General features: G+C 42.6%; 1 pseudogene; it reads right to left on the bottom strand.

The window, feature by feature from the left end:
- Positions 1-11679: 11679 nt before the first annotated feature.
- On the bottom strand, positions 11680-21462 carry LOC121019925 (phosphorylated adapter RNA export protein-like; annotated as a pseudogene).
- Between the last annotated feature and the right edge of the window lie 39 nt (positions 21463-21501).

Genomic DNA, 21501 nt, shown 5'->3' with positions numbered 1-21501 from the left:
AAAAGGCTATGCCTCGAACATACTAGAATTGCTGCTGATGGTGGGAAGGGAGATACAGCCAAGGGGGCACGAGTAAATCACCGAAACATGACCTTGCACAGGCCAGTGAGGGCCTGGCTGGGACCTGGGGTGACAGTTAGCTCAGCTCTTCTCCCGAGTTCCACTAAAGGGAAAAAGACTTCCCCCTTGGAACCCCCTCCTGAAACCATCTAATCATGCCTTGTTTACTGTGTGTCCTGTTAGGGAGTTTATATCATAGATATAGTGTAGTGTAGAACGATAAGTTATATATACTTTAATATGTAATATAGCATCTTATACATGTGTCATTATATGAGCTATGTAAATATGTAACAACATCACAATATAACACAGTTTAATCTACAGTAAGATGAAATTTATGATGTAGTATAGCATATAATGTATAATTACATACAAACCATATTACAGAACTACATCTGTAGCGATGTGTTATGAATAATTTATACTGTCTTGCGACCTGGCACAAATAGTATTTAAAATCTCTGAAAATCGATAAAAGTATTAAAAAGTATTTGGCCCATTGTAAACACTCAGGAAATACAAAGTTTTACTATTACAGTTGTATGTATATGAGTAGCAAAATACTGAACGGTACTGGCACATGGTAAGTCCTCTGTCAGTGGTGGCTTGTATCACATAGTTGTACCTATGTGAGTCCTTGGCACAGTGCTGACTCAGTAGGTGTTAAGTCTAATTACAGTACACGCAGCGACTATTCTTCGCGGTTTTCCTAAGCTGTACGATCATATCATCCACAGGTAATGATGGTATTTCCTTCTACTTCCTCAGGTTTTTAATTCCAATAGTAATTATTATGTTGGTGGAATCGTACTGGAAGTGTGACCAGACCTTCCAGAGTGGAATTAAATAGCAGTGAGGAGACCAGGCACTGTTTTCGTTGCTCCTGACTTCAAGAATGGTGAGCATATCACTGGCTGGTGGACCCATGCTCACTTGGGAGATGTATACATGACGTGAAGGAGATATCCCTTTTATTACTCTCCTGCCAAGGGCTTTAAAAAACAACCAGGAAGGGACCCAAAGTTCCCCAATGTCTTTTAAAAAAATATATATATATATAATTAATTGTCAGGTTAGCTAACACACAGTGTATACAGTGTGCTTTTGGTTTCGGGAGTAGATTCCTGTGATTCATGACTTACGTACAACACCCAGTGCTCATCCCAACAGGTGCCCTCCTCAATGCCCATCCCCCATTTTCCCCTCTCCCCCGCGCCCCCCCCCCCATCAACCCTATTTATTCTCTGTATTTAAGAGTCTCTTACGGTTCGCCTCCCTCCCTCTCTGTTTGAAACTATTTTTTCCCCTTCCCTTCCCCCATGGTCTTCTGTCAAGTTTCTCAAGTTCCACATATGAGTGAGAACATACGATATCTGTCTTTCTCTGCCTGACTTATTTCACTCAGCATAGTACCCTCCAGTTCTATCCACGTTGCTACAAATGGCATGATTTCATTCTTTCCCATTGTCAAGTAGTATTCCATTGTGTATATAAACCACATCTTCTTTATCCATTCATCAGTTGATGGACATGTGGGCTCTTTCCATGATTTGGCTATTGTTGAAAGCGCTGCTATAAACATTGGGGTACATATGCCCCTGTGAATCCGCACTTCTGTATCCTTTGGATAAATTCCTAGTAGTGCTATTGCTGGGTTGTAGGGTAGTTCTGTTTTTAATTTTTTGAGGAACCTCCACACTTTTCTAGAGCAGCCGCATCGGTTTGCATTCCCACCAACAGTGCAAGAGGGTTCCTGTTTCTCCACATAGTCGCCAACATCTGTTGTTTCCTGAATTAATTGTAGCCACTCTGACCAGTGTGAGGTGGTATCTCGTGTGGTTTTGATTTGTATTTGCCTGATGATGAGTGATGTCGGGCATCTTGTCATGTGTCTGTTGGCCATCTGGGTCTCTTCTTTGGAGAAGTGTCTATTCATGTCTTTTGCCCATTTCTCCACTGGATTATTTGTTTTTCGGGTGTGGAGTTTAGCCTCCACTACATCATTACTTTACATCATTACATTACTAGTGTAGTCATCAAGACAGTATGGTTCTGGCACAAGAACAGACACACAGACCAATGGAATAGAATAGAGAACCCAGAATTGGACCCACAAATATATGGCCAACTAACCTTTGACAAGCAGGAAAGAGTGTCCAATGACAAAATGACATTCTCTTTAGCAAATGGTGCTGGGAGAACTGGACAGCAACATGCAGAAGAATGAAACTAGACCACTTTCTCACACCAGACACAAAAAGAAACTCAAAATGGATGAAAGACCTAAATGTGAGACAGGAAACCATCAAAACCCTACAGGAGAAAACAGGCAGCAACCTCTTTGACCTCAGCCGCGGCAATTTCTTGCCCGACATATCTCTGAAAGCAAGGGGAATAAAAGCAAAAATGACCTACTGGGACCTCATCAAGATAAAAAGCTCCTCCGCTGCAAAGGAAACAATCAACAAAACTAAGAGGCAACAGACTGAATGGGAGAAGATATTTGCAAATGACCTATCGGATAAAGGGTTAGCGTCCAAAATCTACAAAGAACTTACCAAACTCAGATGCCTTTTGAACCTTCATTGAGCAGCGTGATGTGTCTGCTCTTTGGACCCATTGATATGGAGAATCCCATTGGCCAGTTTTGCGATCCTGTCCCGTAAACCCCTCTGGCTGTTGTCTGGATCCCATTGTCTCTAATGTAATCCATCTCTCACTTTATAAGTAGTGTGTCAAGCATCAGGGTCAGAAGACAAAGCCTCACTATCATTTTAGGAAGAACCAAATGGGCAAGAAGCAAGCCTAACACGACAGCATCCTTCTAAATGCTGCCAGGTTGTTGAAGCAGCTTTGACAAATGCAAAGCAGCAGTGGAATGCAAAAGAACAATGGTCAGAATGGCTTTTTCTACAAGCCGGCATGGGTGGAAACCTAAATGCATCTGAAAGCTCATCTAAATTTAAACTCTTATATTGAAGGTTCGGGTTTCCGAAGATGCACTGAACTATACCTGAAAAAGCCCTTGCCTTGATCACGTGTGTGGGTGAGTTAATTCTACGTGCAAACTTAAAATTCCTAACTGAAGAAGAAGCAGGTGGCCCGTAAGTAGAATTTTTATTTGAGGTAGGTGGGTATAAAGCAAATCCTGGGTTTTTGTTTCTGTCTTTGTTTCTGTCTTTGTTGGGTAGAAAGAAACGCAAGACTGAGCTGTTGATTTCAGCACAGCAGCGGGTTTCATTGAGGATTGAACCTTGGTCACGTGGACTCTTATTGTCACAGGCACACACTTGGGACTCCCGTGGCTTCCATATTAGTATTACTACTTAATAAGAGTAAAAGCCTTAAGGCAAATGATAAGCTACTATTACAACTTCAATTTATTGCTGAAACTATTATAAGAATATTTGAACCTCTATATGAAGATAATGGAAATGTTTGTAGTTGTGGATGGAAGCAATTATAGAATTCTATCTGGGGTAATTTCTCAATTGGTTGTATAATAAGCTATAATTTTATGGGTAAAGGTTTAATGCTTTGTTACCATGTACTGTCGTTTTGAATTTAACCTGTATTACCTACTGATTTTTAGATTTTCACTTACTAATTAAGGAAAGACCTCTTCTCTTGTGAAACGTATTCATTTCTGTGTTGGACTCGTGTTCCAGGAGACAAATAAGAATTATTCTAGCTATTCCAGTGACAATAATTCCTTTCTGTGTGAAGTCAAGAAAATGTGAATTTCCCCTTAAAACTTTCTGTATTAACAGTCTGGTTTCTGCCTTACCTGTTAACCATTTGTCTTTAGGAGCCTCTGTTTCTTTGATCCACATCTTTGTATGGCCAATCTATTTGTGACCTGTGTTTTCAGTTTGAAACTAAGGAAAAAATTGTAGCACCAAATTACCCAAATGAAACTATATTGAGGGCTCCTTGAACTTTAGGAGTCTGAGACATTTCACACTTGAGAGGCATCAGAAAAAATGTCATTGTGGACATTGCCAACAGAGGCTGCTTAATAACTGAGAAACACAGAACAGTGGGAGGAGTACTGAATAATTGCAGATTTACCAAATAACAGTGTGATTTTGTTTTTGCGGTGTGATTTTTAACGGGTCTTCAGATGTTTGCTAAGCACTATTAAATTATAAAACCCTAAAGAATGTAGTTTCACATGCCCTCACTGGCTACTTAGTACAATGTCGAAGGATCCCTAGTTTGAGGGGCTGTTTAGTAATCCCAGCCCTGTGTGCAGTTATCCATTTCTTAAAGTCTTTGTTCACTGAAACCCAATTTAATGGAGACTCTCTCTCTTTCTTTTGAGGTACCCCAACCTTGGTACTGCACAGCATTTTTTTTTTTTTTTAATTTCTATCCTTTTGGAAAAAGGTGAGGAACCGATTCTTATCTGTGGCTCATGGATCCTTCTGACAGCTGAACTCAGTTGTTCTCAGACTTGAACTTCATCTCTGAAGCAGCCGTGTGTGTGTGTGTGTGTGTGTGTGTGTGTGTGTGTGTGTGTGTATGGTCTAGGTAAGTGGGGGTCAGGGAAGTCCTATGCTCACCTCCCCGATATCAAGAGCGTCACGTTGATGAGCTTATTCGTTTCACCAGAAAGTTGATTGAAATGCCGTCCTGTTTCTCCAGTGGGATCATTCCACGACTCTCATTCCAACAGGTAGTCTTTCCATCATTCACGCTCCTGCTAATCCCAGCCCTGAGGCCACCCCTCCCAGCCAAACACTCCACTTTTGGTTTGTGTTTCTGGAGAACCTCAGTTTGGAAAGGAAGGACCGAGGTGCAAGGCCAGAGGTCCCAGGCGTCGTCATAAAAGTCCTGAATTACAAGCACACATTTGGGTCTCAAGATGTGTGCTTTGGGGACATGGGGTGCAGCAGGGCCTTGCTGGGGGCTGTGCCCTGTGCCTGAGCTCCCCTCTCAGCCCCCACCCTCTGCCCACATTTCTGGGCTCAGGCCAGTGTCACCCCCTCAGGCACACTTCCCTGATCACACCTTCTTTTTTTATTTGTCAAATTAAAAAAAATTTTTTAAGTTTATTTATTTATTTTGAGAGAGAGAGAAAGTGGTGGGGAGGGACGGGGCGGTGGCTGGGGGAGAGAATCCCAAGCAGGCTCCACACTGTCAGCACAGAGCCGGATACGGGGCTCGAACTCCCAAACTGTGAGATCTTGACCTGAGCCGAAATCGAGAGTCAGATGCTTAACTGACTGAACCACCCTTATTTTATTTGATTTTACCCTGATTACACCTTCTAAAGTGATGCAGCCACCACCACATCGCAGGGCTTCAGGTGGACCTGGTGACCCGCTGAGTCACCTTGATTATTTATTACGTTACCCTTTTACTGTCTGAGTTCTGTCTCTAGAACGAGAAGGCTTTCCCTGCCCTGTTTGCGGCCAGCGGTGCCTACACAGCGCTGGGCAGATAGTAAGTGCCCGGTAGCTATTTGCCGAGCGGGTGAAATAGTCTGCACTGTGACAGACAGTGAAAGCATCTTTTTAAGTTTCTATTCAATCCCAATGGTTAACACGCAGTGTAGCATCAGGTGTACGATACAGCGATTCAGCACCGCCATCCGTCGCCCGGTGGTCATCCCGCAAACGCGCTCCTTAAACCCCAGCCCCTGCCCGCCTCCCCTCTGGCGCCCATCAGTGTGTTCTCTGTAGCTCAGAGTCTGCCTCTTGCTTGGCATGTCTCTCTCTTTCTCTCTCTCTTTTCCCCCTTTGCTCCTTTGTTTTGTTCCATCCATTCATTTACTTTAGAGAGAGCGCGTGCGCGCGCAGGGGAGAGGGACAGAGGGAAACAGAGTGGGAATCCCAAGCAGGCCCCGTTCTCGGCCTGGAGCCTGACATGGGGCTTTTTACCCCACGACCCTGAGATCGCGACCTGAGCCAAAACCAAGACTCACACGTTCGACCAGCTGAGCCACCCAGGCACCCTTGCTTTTGCTTTTGAAATTCCACCCATGAGTGAAACCGTACGGTGATTGCCCTTCTCTGGCTTGCTTTGCTTTCGCACGCCGATTACTCGCTCCATCCGTGTCCTTGCAAATGGCAAGCGTTCTTTCTTTTTTGTGGCTGAATGCTATCCCTGTGTGTCGGCGTGTGTGCGAACCACATCTTCTTTATCGATTCATCGGTCGATGGACATTGGGGCTGTTTGCAGAACTTGCCAACTGCCGACAGTGCTGCTGTAAACCCGGAGGAGCACGTATTCCCTTGAACTAGCATTTTCGTAGCCGTTGTGTAAAAGCCTAGCAGTGCCGTGCTGGATCGTGGGGAAGTTCTCTTTTTAACTTTTTTGAGGCGCCCCAGACTGTGCTCCAGAGCGGCTGCCCCGCGTTGCCTTCCACCAACAGTGCAAGAGGGTCCCCGTTTCTCTGCATCCTCACCGACACCTGTTGTTTCTTGTGTTTTTTAAACTATAGAAAAAATTACTCTTAACAGATCTATGCAGAGGAACTACCAGAATACCGTGTTGATAAAAGACTAACCCCAAACTTGATATCAACGGTCCCCTTGAGCCTGCTTCATTGAGCCCCGTAACAGTGAAATACCACGTTAGGAAAGTACTTTGCCTTCCTTCAGAGGCGTGCTTCGTGAAGACCGGAGCCACATCTGCCTTGGTCACCGTGATCTGCTCTGGTTGTGGTCTACAGGAGGCACTCACCAAGTTTGCGATTAGAAAACAGTTCTTTTTTTTTTTTTTTTTTTGAATGTTTATTTTTTTTTGGGACAGAGAGAGACAGAGCATGAACAGGGGAGGGGCAGAGAGAGAGGGAGACACAGAATCGGAAACAGGCTCCAGGCTCTGAGCCATCAGCCCAGAGCCCGACGCGGGGCTCGAACTCCCGGACCGCGAGATCGTGACCTGGCTGAAGTCGGACGCTCAACCGACTGCGCCACCCAGGCGCCCCTAGAAAACAGTTCTAAACAGTGTTTTGTCAGTGGGCCGCATCACAGAGTTTATTTCCAATCTACCAATTTGGGGTGGTTTTTTAAATTAAGCGGGGTACCTGGCTGGCTCAGTAGAGCATGTGACTCTTGACCTTGGGGTCGTGAGTTCAAGCCCCACGTTGGTCTTAGAGATTACGTAAGAAAATAAAACAAATTATAAATAAAAACAAATAAAGTGTCTTGGGTCAGACTTTAAAATCGCAGGTTCTGGGGGCTCCTGAGTGGCTTAGTCGGTTAAGCATCCGACTTGGCTCAGGTTGTGATCTCACGGTTCGTGAGTTTGAGCCCCACTCTGTGGGGCTCTGTGCTGTCAGTGTGGAGCCTGGAGCCTGCTTCCGATTCTGTGTCTCCCTCTCTGCCCTTCCCTTGCTCGTGCTCTGTCTCTCTCTCAAAAATAAACATGTATGTATATATATATAAACTATATATATATGTGTGTGTGTATATATATAAACAATAATATATATAATATAAATATATTTTTTGCAAGTTCTGGAGCCTGACTGCCTGGATTTGAATCCCGAGTCTGCATTTTTGGCTGCGTGAACATAAACCAAAGAAATTGTTTGGCTTTTTACTCCTAAGTTTCTTCATCTGTAAAACAGGATACGAATAGCCCCTTGCATTATTCCTTGTAAAACACTTAAACCAGGGTGGAGCAGGGCGCATAGTAGCTGTTACTGTAGTCACGGACCACTGATGTGCTCATGCAGTTCCTGGTCATAATTGTTTGCAATGACCGATTGTAACATGAAAAGATTTAAAAATTTTAGGGGCGCCTGGGTGGCTCACTTGGTGAAGCGTCCAACCTCGGCTCAGGTCACGATCTTGCGGTTGGTGAGTTCGAGCCCCGCGTCGGGGGCTCTGTGCTGACAGCTCAGAGCCTTGAACCTGCTTCGGATTCTGTGTCTCCCTCTCCCTCTGCCCCTCGTCTGCTCACGCTCTGACTCTCTCTGTCTTTCAATGATAAATAAACGTTAAAAAAAAAAAAAAGATTTAAACATTTTAATCTTGAAATTTAGGGGTTTTCATTTTTTTTTGGAGATTTCTTGTTTTTTAAAAAATACTTGTGGGGTACCTGGGTGGCTCAGTCGGTTAAGCGTCCGACTTCAGCTCGGGTCATGATCTCCCGGTCCGTGAGTTCCAGCCCCGTGAGTTCCAGCAGAGCCTGGAGCCTGCTTCCGATTCTGTGTCTCCCTCTCTCTCTCTGCCCCTTCCCCGTTCATGCTCTGTCTCTCTCTGTCTCAAAAATAAATAAACGTTAAAAAAAATTTTTTTTAAATAAAAAATACTTGTTTTGAGAGCGAGAGAGTGAGTGGGGGTGGGGCAGAGAGAGGGAGACAGAGATCCCAAGCAGGCTCCACGCTGTCAGCACAGAACCTGATGCGGGGCTCAAACTCACGAACCCTGAGATCATGACCTGAGCCAAAATCGAGAGTCAGACCCTTAACCGACTGAACCACTCAGGTATCCCAAGGATTTGTCTTTTTAAATTTTTGGTTGAAATGTCAGGAATATACAGGATGACATGGGATTGTAATGTATAGCATGGTGAAGATAGTTTACTGTCCTGTATTGTGTATTTGGAAGCTCCTGAGAGGGTAGGTCTTAAAAGTGGTCATCACAGGAAAAGAAAGGTTTTGTAACTATGAGTGGTGTTGGATGTTGAGTAAACTTCCTCTGATGATGGTTTTGGGATATATATACATATATCAAATCGTTATGTGGTGCACCTAAAACGAATACAGTGTTATGTCTGTGATAGCTCAGTAAACAAATTTAGAGAGAATAGTGTAACGAACCCCCATCCGCATCACTCGGTTTCAGCACATATCCAGTCCCAGCCCGTCCCGTTTCGCCTCTGCCCCGTTGGTGACGTGCTGTAGCTGGGTTGCCCCGTCTGCCAAGATCTCCTCCCTTCCCAGCTCCGTGCTGGGGGGGTGTACTACTGGGAGCGATGGGCGTGCTTACGTCGTGGAAATTGGCAAATACTTGAGACCAGGACTCCCCGGGGCCCCCCCCCCCCCCCCCCGTGCCAGGGAGCCTGCCGTTGGGCCGTTACTGGCACGCCCTTGTTCCCTCTCCCACCCTGCCCTCCACCCGGCTAGATTATCTGGGAGCATCGTTATTTTCTTTCAGTGGGTACACCTAAAAGATTAGAATTCCTTCAGACCTTTAACTCTAATTCCCTGTCACACATAAAAGAGTTCATTTTTTTTTAGAATGTTTTATTTATTTTGAGAGAGACAGAGAGAGGGAGGGAGGGAGACAGGAAGACTGAGGATGAGCAGGGGAGGGGCAGAGAGACAGGGAGACACAGAATCCGAAGCAGGCTCCAGGCTCTGAGCTGTCGGCACAGAGCCCGACGTGGGGCTCGAACTCACCAACCGGGAGATCATGACCTGAGCTGAAGTCAGACGCTCAATCGACAGAGCCCCCCAGGCGCCCCAAGGACTTCCTTCTTTTTTAAGACTGAGTAGTATTCTATTGTGCGTCTGTGCAACATTTTCTTTATCCGTTCATCTCTAGACAGACTTAGGTTGTTTCCTTGTCGTGGTTATTGTAACACCAGTGAACATGGGAGAGTAAATCTCTCTTCAAGATACTGATTACATTCCTTTTGGCTCTCTGCCTAGAAGTGGGGTTGCTGGATCATGAGTTCGTTCTGTTTTAATTTTTGAGGTTTTCCGTAACGGCTGTACCAATTTACATTGCCATCAGCAGCGTACAAGGATTTCCTATTCTATACATCCTCATCAACACTTATCTTTTTGCCTTTTTGACAACAGCCGTTCTGATAGGCGTAAGGTGATGTCTTATGGAAGTTTTGATTTGCATTTCTCTGGTGATCAGTGATATTGAACACCTTTTATATACCTTTCGGTCATTTGTGTTTCTTCTTTTGAGAAATATCTATTCAGGTCCTTTGTCTATTTTGTAACTGGGTTATTTGGATTTTTTGCTATGATTTTGGATATATATTTTGGGTATTAACCCCTTATCAGATGTATGGTTTGCACATACATTCTCCCGTTCCATAGGTTGGTTGCCTTTTCACTCTGTTCGTGGTTTCTGTTGCTATGCAGAAGGCTTTTAGTTTGATGTCATCCTATTTGTCTCTTTTGTGCTTTTGCTGCCTGTGCTTTTGGCGACATCCAAAAAATCATTGTCCAAACCAGTCTATAAGCTGTTCCGCTATGTTTTCTTCCATTAATTAGAATTGCTCTTACATTTATGTCTTCAATCCATTTTAAGTGGATTTGCGTATATGGTGTGAGATGAGAGTCCAGTTTCATTCTTTGGCATGTGGATATCCCGTTTTCCCTATACCCTTTAGTAAAAAGATTGTCCTGTTCTTCATTAGTACTCTTGTCAAAAATCAATTGACCATGGATGTGAGGATTTATTTTGGGGCTCTCTATTCTGTTCCATTGGTCTATATGTCCATTTTTATGTCAGCACCATAGTGTTTCGATTACTGTAGCTTTGTAATATGTTTTGAAATATATTTTAAAGTGTGATGCCTTTAGCGTTTTTCTTCTTATTCATGATAGCTTTGATTATTTTGAAGTGTTTTTTTCCACAATAATTATAGGACTTTTTTTCTATTTCTGTAAAAAATGCCTTTGGGATTTTGCTAGAGAGTACATTGAATTTGTAGATAATTTGGGGTAGTACAGACATTTTAACAATATTTATTTCCCAGTCCATGAACATGGGATGTCTTTCCATTCACCTGTGTTGTCTTTAATTTCCTTCATTAACATTTTATAATTTCAGTGTACCAGTCTTTCACCTCTTTGGTTAAGTTTATACATAAGTATTTTATTTTTTGTTGTTGTTGCTGTTGTGAATGGGATTTCCTTCTTTTCTTTTTTCTTTTCTTTTCTTTTCTTTTCTTTTCTTTTCTTTTCTTTTTTGCCAATGTAACATTTTTAATACCCAACTTTTTAAATATAAGGCAAAATAGTCTTAGGCAGGCAACCACTGCAAAATTTTTAAATGTCCATGGTGATTACACAGGTACAGATCACATGTAGTATTTAGTGTATGGTCAAGCTAATTAAAAAGAAGTTGAAAACAAAGTTAAAGTTAAGAAACAATACTGCTTTGAAAAGCTTCTGATGTTAATTTACTTCTGGACAAATAAGTGGGAAAAGCCATCAGTAGGAACCTATTTTAATTTTAGTCTCTATCCTTAAAATTGCCTAAAAGTTCTTAGAACACAGAAAAACTAAATTTGAATGCATTTGTAAAGCTTAACAATTTATGTGCCTTATATTAAGATCCTTTAATTGAATGTTTTGAAATCAATCATAATTCACTGCAATGATAAATTAGAAAAAGGAAGCATTTTTAAACAGCATGTTACTATGGCCTGGCCAAAAGTAATTATCGGTTAGTAACAACACATACAACAGATTGAGAAACTAAATGCTCTGCTATATACTTTTAAGTATTTTGTCAGACTTGAGAAATGTTTCTGTCAATAACATTCATTTCCCCACAAATGCAATTCTTTTTTAAACAAGAAAACAGTTCTTTCTCTCCAGATTTTTATGTTTATCAGTGCAAAGTGAAACAAAGCAATCTCAGTAGAAATGGCTTATTACAGTGTTATTTTAGAAAGGCTTATGCTTCAAAATGTACTGAAAGATACCCAGTCCAAATCGTGAGAATCATCAACCTTGATGGCTTCTCTGCGGCCACCTTTGTCTCTCCCCGGCCTCCCAGGGGCTTGTCAAGAGAGGCCAGCCCCAGGGGCGCCTGGGTGGCTCAGTCGGTTAAGCAAGCGTCTGACTTCAGCTCAGGTCATGATCTCGCAGTCTATGAGTTTGAGCCCCGCGTCGAGCTCTGTGCCAGCAGCTCAGAGCCTGGAGCCCTGCTCTGGATTCTGCGTCTCCCTCTCTCTCTGCCCCTCCCCCGCTTGCGCGCGCTCGCACGCGCTCGCTCTCTCTCTCTCTCTCTCAAATAAACATTAAAAAGAGAGAGAGAGGCCAGCCCCTCATTCATATCACTTGCAGAAGTTTCTCATCATGTCTTGTCAACTTGTTGAACATCTAGATTCTTAAATAGCTTGTTTCATCTCCACCCCCCCCCCCAACGCTTGTGTTCCTCTCTTCCGAGCAGCCTTTTTATGTTCATACTCCTTTTGATTTCCAGCGCAGAAAACGTCCTTAATTTGTTCCTCATCAACACTAGGAATGGGTTTCAGGAGATTCGGGAAAACGCCACCTGGTCTTCAACCAGCGTGCATTGTGGAAAGGCCGCCATTGAGGCGACTTCAGCGGTTTCCATCAGAAGTTCAGCTGACCCTTTGTTCCCCAGTCAGCCTCACTGCTTATCAGATCTCTCTTTGGTTTCTGCAACCTGAATGAAATTTCATCAGCCACTTTCTCTTGCAGATCGTCCTCTGCGATCTCCTACCGGCCTTGATAGTTCATTTCTAGTCTGTCCCCCAGACTCTCTTTAGCAGGTTGTTTCTGTGTGAGATGACCTTGCCCATTTGCCTCTTCCTTTGACCCCACCCCTTTTTTTCTGCCACCATGCATATAATCATCTACATGTTTGTCTAATTCTTTTGTGTATGTTCTTGAGATTTCCTCTTAAGTTTCTTAGCAAGCAAGTAGTTGTAGGTCTCTGATTGTCTGCCTCTGACAGTAGCAGTCTCCATTCCCAAGATACCAAGTTCAGTGGCCACCGCATCTTGAGTCTATTCTTGTAGCACAGCACCCCCTGTGTTGTTAACCTTCTTTCCTCCAGGAACAGCTGGTTTCTGGCTTCTGAGGCCAAATTGAAAAGGCCTCTGGTGTGGGAGGAGAGTTAAAACATTTCTGTCGCTGGGGCGCCTGGGGGGCTCAGTCGGTTGAGCGACTGACTTCGGCTCAGGTCGTGATCTCGCGGTTTGTGGGTTCGGGCCCCGCGTCGGGCTCTGTGCTGACAGCTCGGAGCCTGGAGCCGGCTTCCGATTCTGTGTCTCCCGCTCTGCCCCTCCCTTTCTCATGCTCTGTCTCTCTCTCTCTCTCTCTCTCTCTGTCAAAAATAAATAAACGTTAAAAAATTTGACAAAAAAATTAACTTCCTCTTTGGATAGTTTGTTGTTCGTGTAGAGAAACGTGACTAATTTTTATGTGTTGATTTTTAATTTTGCAAGTTTGCTGAATTCATTTATTCTAACACTTTTTGTTTTTGAGTCTTTAGAGTTTTCCACATACATGAATCCAGTCACCTGCAAACAGAGATACGTCTGCTTCTTCCTTTCCAGTTTGAATGACTTTTACTTCTTTTTCTTGTCTAATTGTTCTGGCTACAATTTCCAGTACTATGTTGAACAGAAGTGGCAAGAGTTAGCATTCTTGCCTTGTACTGGATCTTGGAGGACAAAGCTTTGAGTTTCCCCCCATTGATTATGGTATTAGCTGTGGACTTTTTTCATGTTGACCTTTACCGGGTCGAGGTGAGTTCGTTCTGTACCTATTTTGTTGAGAGTTTTTACCGTGAGTGGATATTGAACTTTGTCAAATGTTTTTCTGCATCAGTTGCGATGCTCGTGTAATTTTTTATCCTTCATTTTGTTAATGTATTGTATCACATTGATTGATTTGCATATATTGAATTATCTTTGCATCTTAAAGGGTAAATCCCACTGGGTCATGGTGTCTGATCCTTTTAATGTGCTGTTAAGTTTGGTTTGTTAGCATTTCGCTGAGGATTTCTGCATCTGCGTTCATCAGAGATACTGGCCTGTAGTTTTCTTTTCTTGTGGTATCTTTATCTGGCTTTGGTGTCAGGGTGATACTGGCTTCATAAAATGAGTTTGGATGTCTTCCCTCTTTCTCTGTTATTTTCAAAGAGTTTAAGAAGAATTGGTATTAAATCTTCTTTGAATGTTTGGTAGAATTCACCCATGAAGCCATCTGGTCCTGGGCTTTTCTTTGTTGGCAGAGTTTTGATTACTCATACAATCTCCTGCATTGTTATTGGTTTGTTCAGGCTTTCTGTTTCTTCTTACTCAGTTTTGGTAGGTTATATGTTTCTAAGAATTTATCTACTTCTGCGTTATCCAGTTTGTTGGCATAGAATTGTTCATAATATTCCCTTATAACTCATTTCTTTTTTTTTTTTTTAATTTTTTAATGTTTATTATTGAGAGACCAGAGAGAGAGAGACAGAGCATGGGAGGGACAGAGAGAGGGGGAGACACAGAATCCGAAGCAGGCTCCAGGCTCCAGGCTCCGGTCTGTCAGCACAGAGCCGGATGCGGGGCTCGAACTCACGAATCACGAGATCATGACCCGAGCCGAAGTCGGACGCTTAACCGACTGAGCCACCCAGGTGCCCCGATTTCTGATTTTTTAAATTTGAGTCTTTTCTCTTTAAAAAAAAAAAAAAATTATTTTTAAGCAATTTCTGCACCCAAGTTGGGACTCAAACCCAGGACCTCGAGATCAAAAGTCACTTGCTCCACAGACTGAGCCAGCCACATGTTCCCGAGTCTTCTCCCTTTTTTTCTTAGTCTGGCTAAGGGTTTGTTGCTTTTGTTTATCTTCTCAAAGAACCAACTTCTGGGGTTTCTTTCCTGTTGTTTTTATATTTGATATATGTCTGCCCATATCTTATTATTTCCTTTCTTTTGCTAGCTTTATGCTTAGTTTGTTTTCTCTAGTTCCTTGAGGTGTAAAGTTAGGTGGTTTATTTTGAGATCTTTCCTCTTGTTTAATGTAGGTGTTGATCACTGTAAACGTCCCCCTTAGTACTCTGTTCGCTGCATCCCTTAGGTTTTGGTGTGTTGTATCTTCATTTTTGTCTGTCTCAAGGTACTTCTAAAATTCCCCTCGGGGTGCCTGGCTGGCTCAGTTGGTGGAGCACGTGACTCTTGATCTCAGGGTTGTGGGTTTGAGCTCCGTGTTGGGTGTAGAGGTTACTTAAAAAGAAAATCTGGGCCACCTGACCCGGGTGGCTCAGTTGGCTAGGCGTCCAACTCTTGGTTCTGGTACAGGTCATGATCTCGCAGTTTCGTGGGTTTGGTCCCCACATCGGGCTCTGGGCTGGCAGCGTGGAGCCTGCTTGGGGTTCTCTGTCTCCTCCTCTCTCTGTCCCTCCCCCACTTGCACTGTCTCTGTCTCTCCCAAAACAAATCAATAAACCTAAAAAAATTTTTTTAAACAAACAATAAATAAAAATCTTAAAATTCCTTTTAATTTCCTCTTTGACCCCAAAGTCATTCAAGAATGTATTGTTTAGTTTCTACATATTTGAATTTTCTCATTTCTTACTGTTACTTAGTGATTTCTAGTTTTATTTCATTTTGGATGGGAAAGACACTTAGAATAATTTTGGTCTTCTTAAATTTGTTAAGATTTGTTTTGTGACCTAACGTTGATTTATCCTGTTCCTGCTCAGAAGAAAGTTCTGTATATATCTGTTAGGTCCACTTGGTCGATGGTATTGTTCATGTCAGCTGTTTATTGACTTCCTGTCTGGATGTTCTATCTATTGTTGAAAGACTACTGATTTTTCATGTTGATCTCATAAACCTGTTCTTTACTACATTCTTACTTTTTAGTAATTTTTCTGTGGATTTTTTTGGGGGACTCCTGATACTTACATCATTTGCAGTGAAAGATAAAAATAGAAGTTTTACTTCTTTCTTTCGAGTTCTCAAGCCTTTAATTGCTTTCTTTTGTCTAATTGAATTAGTGTATATTTCCAATACAATGATAAATAGTATGGCAATATGGCATCCTTGTCTTTTTTGTTTCTTGTTCCTGACATTAGAGGTTCCTGCTTGTTCCTGCTTTTAGAGGTTTCTCATTAAGTAAAATGTTGGTTTGGGGAGAAAAAATTTTTATAGATATTTAATATGTCTATAGTAATTGGTTGCATAATCAATTATTAATATAAATAATATATTTAAATATAATTAATATATTTATAATATTTAGTATATTAATATATAAAACATGTAGGAGATAAAGTATATTTTAGGTACTATATATGCGCATATACGGTGTACTACGTATATTATACAGAGATAAATATATGTACTTATATATATATATACACATATATATATATATATAGTATACATGTAGTCATTACATTAAGAAGGCACACATTGATTACTGTTTTATTGGATTTCCAAAAATATAAATGGGTATTAAATTTTGGCACATATTGCTGTTCTGCTAATATTGAACCGACCTTGCATTTGTAGAATACATCTCCCCTAGGCATGATGTCTTATTATTTTTTTTTAATTTTTTTACGTTTATTTATTTTTGATAGAGACAGAGCATAAGTGGGGGAGGGGCAGAGAGAGAAGGAGACACAGAATCCAAAGCAGGCTCCAGGCTCCGGAGCTGTCAGCACAGAGCCTGACGTGGGGCTTGAACTCACAAACCATGCGATCATGACCTGAGCCAAAGTTGGACGCCCAACCGACTGAGACACCCAGGCGCCCCAGGATGTATTATTTTTTAAGTGTAATACTGGATTCTGTTTGCTTCTATTTTAAGATTTTCACACTGATACCATAAGTGAGATTGGTCTATAATTTTATTTTTGGATGCAGTGTTTGGCATGTTTTAGAATCCATGTTATACTTGCTTTACAATAATAACTTTGAAATTTTCCTTTGGTTATACTCTGGAATAATTTAAGCAGCATTAGAATTATTTGGTCTTTAACAGTTTCGTAGAATTGTCTGCGAAACGACCTGGGTCTGGTGCCTTCTTCCTTTCTCTCATTTCAAAGTATACATTTGTTAAGTATGCAGACTGAAATCTGCATGAATCATAGGTGTATAGCTCAATAAATTTTCTCACAGTTGTTTAATCAGCAGTTAGGTCTAGAAACAGATGCCCCCAAAGCCTCCCTCATGTTTCCTTCCACTCACTGCCTCCCCACTCCAGCAAGAGCCCCGAGCCTTCTTGTCATGGTGCTTCACTAGGCTCTGTGTTATGGTAACCGATTTGCTTAGAATTTATTTATTTATTTATTTAGTCTCCCCTGGGGTCAGTTTTGAGATACAGTGTTTTTTCTGGACAACCATCTATTTCATCTAGGCTTTCAAACTGATTTACATAGAATTCTACAAATTAGTCTCTTATGATTTGAAAGTTTCTTCCTGTCTTCTTCCCCAATCCTTAAAAACTGCAGGAACTCGATATATTTTTCTAGATGTTCCTTCAAGGTCTGTGCCACAGAAAATTATCAATCGTGTGTGTGTGTGTGTGTGTGTGTGTGTGTGTGAGAGAGAGAGAGAGAGAGAGAGAGAGAGAGAGATACTGTTATTAAATATATATTTTTCTGTCTGCCCAGCTACCTAGCTACTTATGTAGCCATCTAACTATCTTGCTCTCCAGGCATCTGTGTGTATTTCACATGGTGGAGAAAATGGAAGGGCAGCTACAAAGCATTTGCATTCCCGATAAAAGAGGGAGTTGGCTGGACTGTCTGTCCCTGTCCTCTCTGCCTTGGGCTAAGATGTGATACTGTCTTGTGAGCCTGAGAGAGAAGCCAAGAGAATCGTGGAGGCCTCGGCCTGCCATTGATGAGCTGCTTAAATAACATCAGAAACCACCCTCAGAATTCTTCAGGATTCTTGTGAAGTGAGTTACGAGCCTCTTTTCATCTGTGCCACTCCAGGTCAGGGGTCTGTTGTGTGCAGCCGGACACATTCTTAACCGATACAGAGGATAAATGGGACAAAACCAGAAAACTTGAGTTGTTCATAGTATATGAGTGTTTAATTAAGCACAGAAAGATTATCACAGAGACACCAAATCCCCTAACTCGAAAATAGGAACCTGGGTAGCAATCCCTCAAATTAAGTGCTTACTGCAGTGGCGTTTTTAGTGTAACTGTTGTTAAAAGCATAGTTTGCATAAATTATTCAGAGTGTTTTAGATACCACTTTTCACAATTTTGTACAGTGGGGTACAGATTGGGTCCATCTCGTACAGATGATAGGACGCATCCTCAAAGGGTTTCAAAGAGATTAAATGAGTCCACAAAAAGGGCCTAGGACAGCACTTAATCCCATGGCAAAGTAACCCATAAGAATTAATTATAATGTGTGTTTTTTTTTTTAGTTTCTTATTCATTTAAATAATCGCTACACCCAATGTGGGCTTGAACTCATGACCCCAAGATCGAGAAATGCATGCTCCACCGACCGAGCCAGCCAGATGCCCCAATTATAATGCTTTAATAATCAACATTAATAAAAAATACTGATGTTAGCTACTCATATATGGATGGCTAGCCCCTTGTCATCTTTTGCATTCCCATAAGAAAAGTCACCTCCCTCGAGAGGCCCTCTCTGGCTATTCTACCGCAAGTGGAATCCCTCCGTAAATATTTCCCATTCCCCATTGCCCCAGTCTTGTCGTTAGCTCAGAGACGTTGTCACCATCTGGAATTCTTTTGATTATTTATTGAGTAAATGTATGCCTCCCCTGATAGAATAGAAACCCCACGAGAGCAAAACTCTCAGTGGCTGGCTGAGGTCCCACACGGGATCCCCATACACTTGTTGTATAAAGAGATGACCAGATGTCCAAGAAACCATTAGAAGAGAATGCCACTTGACATAGAAGGGTTTTGCAGTGGTGGTCATTTTGGGGGTGTGATTTTGCCCACATTTAAATAAAAATGAAGATGGGTAAAGATTACGCTCGGGGCGCCTGGGTGGCTCAGTCGGTTGAGTGTCTGACTTCGGCTCAAGTCGTGATCTTGCAGTTTGAGAGTTCGAGCCCCACGTCGGGCTCTGTGCTGAAGGCTCAGAGCCTGGAGCCTGTTCGGGTTCTGTGTCTCCCTCTCTCTGCCCCTCCCCCATTCATGCTCTGTCTCTCTCTGTCTCAAAAATAAATAAAACATTAAAAAAATAATGAAAAAAAGATTTTGCTCAATTCTAGACCCTCCTCATATAAGGCCTTATTGGGGGCTTGGCGGTTTATTACTATGTTTTTATTTATTCTCTAAAAGGTCCGTAGTTATATGTAGTCTATGTACCTTTGGGAAGTGGTATCTAAAACACCGTGAGTAACAAAAGTGATACCTAAAACATTGTGATTAACAAACTGTTACCTGTAGAAAAATAGGTTGTTCTGCATTCAAACAGAGATGTAAAAGTCAGCTGAAATTTTAAAAACTAATGGCTACTTGTAATCGAAGATTTAAATGAAATTCTTCATAATTATTTGGCTTTCTGAAGATCTTAGATTTTAGATTTTAAAGTAGCCCTCTACAAGTTATGTTTGGGGCCAGCTCAGAGGGAAAACAGAAATGGGAATGTTTTAAGTAGAAGGAGTAAGTCCTGAGGAATAGAAGGAACCCTCAGACACATTTGAGTGACCGACAGTGGCCCCACAGCAAACCTCTGAACTGGTGGGAGGGCAGGAGTATGTCCAACGCCACTCTCTGAGGGAACAGGACCCCCCTCCCTGCTCCATCACCAACCCATCTGTCCCATGACCACCTGACTGGCTCTGGAATCCAGGAGAGCCCTGCAGGATTTCCCTTTGGGGTCACAAGTCATGGACTCCCGACAGCTGGCATCCTGGAAAGAACAAAGGAGACCTTTCCCTCTTTTTTCTTTATCTTCTAGAAGGACAGTATGGTGTGGTAGTCAAGCAGTGGGGTTTGGCTACCTGAGTTTGAAGCCCATTTTCCCTGTTTACTAGCCATGTTTCTTGTAGCAAGGTGCTTTGGCCTCTCTAGGCCTCTGTTGACTCCTTGGTAAAATGGTGGTGATGGCCAAAACAAGCTCATTGGGCAGTGGTTGGCACATAACAGGTACTGGATAAGTGTGGCTTTTATGACCCTCCCTCTGGAGGTCATTATAAAGTGTCTGCCAGTGTGGACCAGCGAGGGGGGTAGGGTTCTGGGGTATCATGTTCTTGGTGTAACTGCTCTATGGCCTGAGGATTTGTTTGCTAATTTTGATGGATCTGTGGCTAGTGTTACGGTAATCTTATGTGGATTATTCAGAGAAGGTTCTGGGAATTCTACGGAGGGGGCATACAGGCAGCCATTTTGGAAGAGTCGGTCATCTTGGTGGGCCATGGTCTTGATGGCTGGTACACAGGTTTTAGTTATGTATTTGGAGTACTTTGGAGGATGATGGGGATTGGTGGGCTGGTCTTTGGCCATATTTGCATAATCTCTTACGTAGATTGCTATTAATTTGGGGGAGTGTGTATTTGGGGGGGCTTTTAAGGGTTGTTTTGCGATTAAATCTGCATAGCGTACACACAGTTTTTATGTGGATGGAATATTACATAGGAAGCTTTCGAAGGGTTTATGGAAATAGGTTATTTGCTACTTTCTCTTCCCTCCTTGGGGCTTATATTTTGCTCACTTCTGATGAGCTATGTATGCTAGAGGATTAATTTGGTTCGGATTAACTTTACCTGGAAAATAAGTGGCGTTTTGGTCTGATTTACAGAATCAACTTGATGTTTCATTTGACCAGTTTCAGAGGGTGCGGTGGTTGGTGGTGCACTTCCTCCCGCTGCTCCAGGAAGCAGTGCCGGGGGGACCACAAGCTTAAGGGATGAGCCCGGGGATGAAGATCAAGGGGGCTCCAGTAGACCCCAGGTTCAAGCCACGGTTCATTATAGCTTTAATGAGTTCCATGTGGGGCCTATGAAGGCTGACCACCCCCACCCCCAACAATGCAACTTTGTCGTGCATTAGGAGACTCCCCATTTTTCTTGATGTTGTGTCTTCTTTTTTAAACTGTATGTTCGCATACTTTGCATTTCTACGACTGTTGATTAGCTTTTAAGAGTATTGTGCTTATTAGGGAAATCAACTCTTTGTTAGAGATCTTCACCCAGTCTCCACCCCCTTCATATTTTGTTTCAGGTGATCTTCGTATCGTATAGTCCACCCCACCCCTGTGGCTTTTGGATATTAGGTCATGCCTAGGCCTTCTACAAACCAGTATTTTAACTGTAAAAATATCCTTTTTCAAGGACTTGTTTGTATTTAATCATATGATTGAGCCACAGAAGATTCCCTGGTGTATGGAACAAGGTAGGGATCCAGCTTAAGTTTCCCCCCCAAATGTTTAACCATTTGTTTCAAAACCGTTTCTTTCTATTCGATGGCTCCCGTTCCATCGTGTCCTCAGCTTCGAGGGATAACCGACAGAATCGTAAGATATGTAAAGTGCACGACGGGGTGATTGGCTCCGGGCCCACGTCGCACACCATCTCACGAGTAACCCCACCTTCCCTCGTGCATTGGCAACACTGACTTCCTCCCATTTCCCCCCACATAACTGAGTCCATATCCTCCAGCTAGCCGGGGAGCCCCAGACCTGACACCCATTTGGGGGAGACTCCAGGTCCAGCAGGCACACTGTGAAGACATGTACAAGGGAGGTTGATCGAACGGAGAAGGCGGCCATCGATGGTCAATGCCGAATTCTTTACACTGGCTAATGGTT

The sequence above is a fragment of the Herpailurus yagouaroundi genome, unplaced genomic scaffold, assembly GCF_014898765.1.
Source record: "Herpailurus yagouaroundi ecotype Mexico unplaced genomic scaffold, PumYag 246, whole genome shotgun sequence".
Classification (NCBI taxonomy): domain Eukaryota; kingdom Metazoa; phylum Chordata; class Mammalia; order Carnivora; family Felidae; genus Herpailurus; species Herpailurus yagouaroundi.
The sequence above is the reverse complement of the archived record's forward strand: the minus strand, read 5'-3'. Positions and strand labels throughout refer to the sequence as shown.